The sequence below is a fragment of the Manacus vitellinus genome, unplaced genomic scaffold (genome assembly GCF_001715985.3).
Source record: "Manacus vitellinus isolate BGI_N305 unplaced genomic scaffold, ASM171598v3 scaffold_10_pilon, whole genome shotgun sequence".
Taxonomy (NCBI): Eukaryota; Metazoa; Chordata; class Aves; order Passeriformes; family Pipridae; genus Manacus; species Manacus vitellinus.
Genome location: NW_021938838.1, coordinates 19,074,187 through 19,080,674, shown reverse-complemented (window position 1 = coordinate 19,080,674; position 6,488 = coordinate 19,074,187). Strand labels below are relative to the sequence as shown.

At 51.4% G+C, this 6,488-nt stretch overlaps 1 long non-coding RNA gene across 2 annotated transcripts in view; it reads right to left on the bottom strand.

The window, feature by feature from the left end:
• LOC108642033 overlaps positions 1 to 2,095 on the bottom strand; it is an 11,355-nt gene extending 9,260 nt beyond the window's left edge. For both annotated transcript variants that reach the window (XR_001922420.1, XR_001922419.1), the window contains exon 1: positions 1,848 to 2,095. This is a non-coding gene — a long non-coding RNA (uncharacterized LOC108642033). The remainder of the gene's footprint in view (positions 1 to 1,847) is intronic.
• Between the last annotated feature and the right edge of the window lie 4,393 nt (positions 2,096 to 6,488).

Sequence of the window (6,488 nt, the reverse complement as noted above, 5' to 3'; positions counted from 1 at the left end):
GGGCCTGTGCAGGGCCAGGGGTTGGACTGGATGGTCCTTGTGGGTCCCTTCCAACTCAGCACATTCTGTGACTGTGAACTGCATGTTGGTAAAACACAGAGTATGACAGAAGGAGTTGTGGTGGGTGGCCACCAGCTGTGCAATGTCATTGCCAGCTGTTCACCAGGGCAGGAGGTGGCTGTGATCCTGAAGCACCATATCACAGCCAAGAACTGCAAGGTGGCTTGGAGAGGAGAGGGTTTCTGGAGAGCAGAACGGTTCTCAGGTGGGAAATGTCAACAGCTCACCAGAGCTCAGACTTCTTTTGCAACAGGCCTGGAGTGGACAGGCCACATGACTCAAGTGTGAGTGGCAGTGTTTGCCTTAGTACCTCCTGATGGTTTCCTTCTTCCTCCAACAGCCCCAGCACTGCTCTGGGTGACACAGCCCCAGCACTGCTCTGGGTGACACGGCCCCAGCACAAGACCAACTCGAGCTCCTCCAGAGTCAGTCACAGCTAAGAAGCTCCAGACTGGCCACCCTGCTTCCCATAGCCAGGGAATATAAGTATCCCAAAAAAGATATGTCTGTCTCTGTGTGTTAATCTCTCTCTCTTCATTCCTTAAAAAAACCCCCAAACCCCAAACCCAAACCAACACAAAACCAAGAGGCATTTTGTGGGATTTTTTTTTTTTTTTTTACTTTTAAGGTCTAGCCTCAAAATCTGGCCTGGGAGGAAGGAAAATCCATCCCAGTATTTTATTTTCTCTTTCCCTTCCTCTTCAGGGTCCTTTTGACTTCCTTTACACTCAGTTTTTCCACTTCCTACCTAGACCTCCCTTCCAATCAAAACCTTGTTGAAACCTCATCAGAGTCATTATCTTTTTTAAAAATCAATATTTCCTCTACCTTTTAGTTAAAAGCAGGAAAAAAAAAGAAAAAAGTTACCATTTCCAGCCCTTTATACTTTCAGTATATAGTCTTCCAGTACAAGAATACTCTAACACCTCTCTCTCTCTCTCTCAGGAGCCAACAATATGACAGCCTTCTGTTCCCTTGTGTCTTTCCAAGTATTTCCCAGGTATCTCTTAATTTGAGGACTAAATTTACTAGGAAGAGACACACTTAGCAGACATGCAAGAATCAGGAGAGTTCAGAGGGAGGCACTGATGAGAAGCCCAGTCTGCCAGCAACCATCTGTTCCAGAGAGGGAAACAAAGCCACAGATTGCTCCCAGGCAGCTCCCCGCAGACACTACTTGAGGACTATTTCTAGTTTGTGGCTGGAAGGTGTGCAATAAATTGACAATTTCACTTCTTCCCACAGAGTTTTCTGATTAGCAGCACTGAAATTACTGTTATTTTCACTTTATGAGTATCGTATCCAAGTGTGTGGGTTTGGGTTTTTTTGAGGGGGGAACTAGAGCCAGATGATTGGATGCTGAGCCCTGTAGGCAAAATTTTTGCTTGCATATATTCCAACAATTTTTAACTACTCTTCTACTACTACACATTACCTTATTTTCTAACTTCTACCAGACACTTCTGTACATTTAAAATGTTTGTTCCATGTAAAATATAAGATTCTAAATAAGCCCTGTAAATAAAAACCAATCACTTTTTACTAAGAAAGACAGGATTAACAGAAGACTATTTCCATGGAAAGAGGATTTGAATACACCTCATACTGCACAGCAAACTTTTCTGTATAAAATCTGCATTCAGCCTGAGAAATAACATCGAACCAGTTTAAACTGGCACAGCAAAGCCATCACAGACCAGGCCTATTTCTGAACAACTCCTAAAGCTGGCAGCACCATGACAGTCACGTCCAAGGGATCCATTTGAGATAATGTTTGTGCATTTTACCTAATTCCCAAATAAATCCATGGAGCAGCAGCGTTCCATCCTGCAGCTTGCCCGGCGGGCGGCTCTGGATGGAGGAGGAACAACAGAGAACTTCGCAGGTGCCGCCGGGGTTCTCCATTTCCATTTCCAGAGGCTCTCCTGAGGCAGGACCGCAAAACGGCACAATGAGAAACCTCAAAATTTTAAGCACATATAAAACATTCGCTCATTATTCCTTCCCCTTCTCCCGTGCCAGGCCGCCCCGCGGCCTCTTTCCCCCGCGCTCCCCTCACGGCCGGGCCCGTCCCTGGCGGTCCGTGTGACCCCTCCCGGGACCGCCCAAAGCCCCCTCTGCGGATCCCCCAGCCCGGGTCCCCCGCTCCCCCATCGCCGCCGTCCCGTCCCCTCTGCCCTCAGCCCGCCTCGGCCCTCGGCCGGCACCGCCGCCGCTTCCCGCGCCCTCCCCTTCCCGCTGTCACTCGCGGCTCCCGCCGCCCCTCTCCGGCCCCTCCCCGGCCCCGGCGGAGCGCCGCCGTTTTCCGAGTCCGCTCGGCGCGGGGCCCGGGGGCTGTCGCGGGCAGGTGAGTGAGCGGCCGCGCCGACCCCGCCGAGCCCGGGCCCGGCCCGGGCCCGCCGCCCCTCCCCGGCCCCGCCGCTCCCGCCGCTCCCCGCCGCCCTGCCGCGGGCGGCCGTGCGGGGCTCCGGGCTGGCGCGTTCGGCTGGGTGCCGCCGCTCCGCTCCGCCCCCGGGGCGCCGCGGGGACGGGGCGCGGAGGCGGCGGGGAGCGGCGGGGCCGGGCAGCGCCTGGGCCGCTCGGGGGCGGCGCAGGCAGCGCGGGGCCGGGGGAGCCCGGCCGGGGGAGGCAGGCGGCGTGCCCGGGCTGTGGCCGCGACTTGCCGGCGGCGGGCCGGGCGGCTTGCGCGGCGGGGGCAGCCGGCGGCCGGGGGCGGCCCGGGCGTGTCGGGGCAGCCCGGGGCGGTTCGGGGGCAGCCCGGGGCCGTCCCTGTCGGGGCAGCCGGCGGTGTCGCGGCCGCCCCCCGTGGCCGGCCGCCGTGCCCCGTGTGCGGGGCAGCCCGGGCAGGCGCGGCGGGCCGGGACTGCGCCTGCGGGAATTCCTGCCGCACCTTCCCGATCCACAGGGACCCGGCCCGCCGCCCCCGGCCCCGGGGCGGCCCCGACGTGCGGCCTCCGGGCGAGGTGCCGGCCGGACTCCTGGCAGCGCGGCCCCGGGCCCCCCTGCCCCCGGCCCCGCAGCGCGGCCCGCACAGATTGTTCACCTGATGCGAGCTGGAAGTGCCGCTTGTGGTTGCCGAGCCTTATGCTGTGTGCATATGGTAGCTGCCAGCAGAAGAGGATAACGCGTTTTGGGCTGTAGCTTCAAACTTTACTGGTGTTCCTTTGCCTCTCCCTGCTCCAGGGGTTTTGTCGTGTGAGCGGGGAGGAAGTGGTGCAGGTACGTGTTTGTCGGGTGGATGTCGGCTTGGGAATTTGAAAGCGGTTGGAGGATCTTGTTTGTTTGCTTTATGAGCGATTATAAACGTTATTGCAGGTATAAATCGGCCATTGTTGTTATCGCTGTTGTTTTTATGGAGGAGCAGGTGTCGGAGTGTCTGAAGAGCAGGAACCCCAGCGCCGTGTAACCACAGCGTGTTTCAGTGGGTCATCCAGTGGTTCAGGGGCACACTCGGCTGGTTCCCAAAATGCCACTGCCCGTGGAACCGCCGGGGTGGCTGGTGGACACCCTCAAACCTAGAGATTGTGGATTTCCAGGTTACTGTTGCTCGCTGTTTCTGTTCTCTCAGCCCAGCGCTCTGGGCAAAGAGGCAGTGGTGCTCTTGAGGAACTGTTTTTGTTTTCTGTGGGCGATGGGCGGCCGGAGCTCCCCTTCCCTCACCTCGCTGAGGTATGTGGTGTGTGTCGGCGGCTCCCGGCCACATGGAGGTTTTGGAATGCAGCTCATGGGATCAGCGGTGTTGGCCGGTTTTGGTATGTGCACAGGTGCTATTTGTGTATCGTGGGTATCAACATGATTTTGCACTTGGCTGGAGTCTTCTACCCGGCAACGTTTCTAGAGAGGATAAGCTGGGCCCTTCTGTAAGGAATGGCTGATTTTCCAAGTTCAAGACTTGCACGAGGTTTTTCTTTCTTCCTTTATTTTCTGTTTTGTACTTTTCTTCCCAGAAGGACTTTGTAAGTATTTAATCTGTCGTTGGGAAGAAGGTGTTTCAGGGCAACGTAAGTGTTTCTGGTGCTTTGTGGAACCTTTGAGGTGTGGGTAACCAAGCTGGAAGCAGCACAGAGCCACTGCTTTCCATGAATTTTGTGGTGCTGCTTCCTAGGTCAGTGTAAGGCAGAAACCCTTCCATTGGCATTTCTCGTCCTGCATCAGGAGTTACTCAGGGCACTTAGGAAACTAGAAATAATGCGTACAGGGAATATTTTTCTGGTTGAATGTCTGTTCTTGAGACTCTGAAATTTGATTAACGTGTAAATAGTCCCTCATAAAAAATAATAATGAAAATATCTGCAACAAACATTTAAAAGAGAAGTGGAGGTTTCTTCTTGGGCCTCAACTTGGATTTTATGACTTGGATCTTAAATTTCTGTGGATCTGCTGTCTCCACCTCGAGAGCTTTATTTCTCTCTTCTTCCCACTATTTATTATCTTTCAACACCTCTTCTTCCTCAGCATACAAATGATGGCCAGTCTTTTTTTTTTTTTGCAGCAAAACAATTGTGTTTTTCTGTCCTGTAAGGTGTAAGTAAGCTTTCCTTTATACCTGGCACTGACAGTCATTTTGAGTGCTGCCACTTGACACAACCCTGTTTTGAGTAGCGAGAGGCAAGAGAAGTTGTGCTGCTGCTTTTGTTTATGTAGTAGTACTGGAATAGGAAGAGACTTGTTCTTGGTACAATGAATGCTGGTACACCAGAAATCCTGCTAATGATAGTGATTAATGGGTGCTGCTCAAAATAGCTATCGCTGCTGATATGACTAATTGTGCTGTGTGGAAGGAGCTCCTTTATTCCCAGTGATCTCAAGGTGTTTCTACAGCTCTGGAGAAGTGCCTGATCTGTGCAGGCAGATAACTACACGCTGAGGTGCAGGACTTCCAGGGAAGTATGGCAGCTCTCTCAGGAGCTGGATGTGCTGCAGAACCACTTGAGGCTGAAAATGAAGAACATTTTCTTGTGGTTACTGTAGGTAGATAGAATATTATTACTGGAATTGGGTGTCAGCCAGCGCAACACCCTACGTGTTTCAAACAATGCCAGAGTATTGTTAGTGGCTACAGAAAGGGTTTATATCATACATGAAAGATGACATTTCCAGCAGCATGGGTAACCTCATCACAGAGCCCTGTGCTGGGGCTGGCTCTGAGGGCAGCAGGCTCTGCTGGGCCTGACAAAGTCTATGCTGTGCTGCTCCTCCTGGAGCTCGGTGGTGTGTCTGGATTAGTGTTTCTTACCCTTCCTCGGCCTTTGGGCAATAGCAGTGGATTAGTAACATGCTGCAGGCAACCTCATGCTCTCCAGGCCTTATCACATTCCAGGTTCTGGGTAGATTTTTTATGTATTGTGGCTGAAAGCAATGCTGGAAACGTATATGGGGACTGTGGATCTACACTAGAGGAGGTGCTGTGCCTTGATACCTGTGAAATCTGAAATTTTGGCTGGTAGGATGAAAAAAATATTCTGAAAGTTAAGTAGAATTTGTAAAGATGGGCTCCAAACTCACAGAGAAGAAGCTTGAAGTTGTGTTTCTTGTGCCCCTGGCTTGGTGTGGGTATCTTCTCTTCTGCTGTTTGTGTGCCTTGAGATGCTGTTATGGCAGGGGGGTTTGTCCCTTCTGCCCTCAAAGAAACTCTTTAAGATGTGGGGTGAGGGCAATAGGACACATTCAATTCACAAATACTGCTTTGCAGGTTAATTACTGTTAATTAATTGGTCTGATATGATTCCAGTCTTGTAGTGTTCTGTGAATAAACCATTTTGATCCCATCCTAGAATTTTGTTGAAACAGTGATTAAAACAAGGGGGAAAAAAAGATTTTTTTTTTTTTAATGAAACTTCAAAATTAAAATTACAGCTGGTGTTAATGAGGTGTGTTTCACTTTGAAGTGCTCTAATGTGACAAGACAAATTATTTTGAGAACTGTGGTCTTGAAATATCAATCTTACCTTACCCTACTGTAATTAATGAAGATTAGTGTGTTGATTACTTAAGATAAGTTTGGGGGGATTGATCTGTGTGATTCTAAGGTCATAAACTTTGCATGAGGCAAACTGGAACAACCTTGGAGTAAAAGAGAAAGGGATGTGCGTATGTGTGTGAGAAACAGCAGACCAGAAGGTTTAGAAAAGCTAGTTAAGCTTTGAAGAATGAAAGAAAAGGGCTGAAGAGGGGAGTGCAAAGAACTCCAGGTATGACTGGGGCAATCCTGAGATGTCTGTGAGGGAAGCTCGGTGTGGGTGGGTCTGAGGTGGGAGGAACTGAGGCTCTGAGGCTTTCAGGCATCTTCAAGAGCCTGTGCAGCACTCAGGCATTTTTCCAGCTGTGAATTGCATTCCATCCTTGGGACATTGGCTTCAGTCTGGTGATAACACACAGCAGCTTATCCAGTTCAAGTCTGGAGTGTGATACTCTAGGGCTTGGCTCTG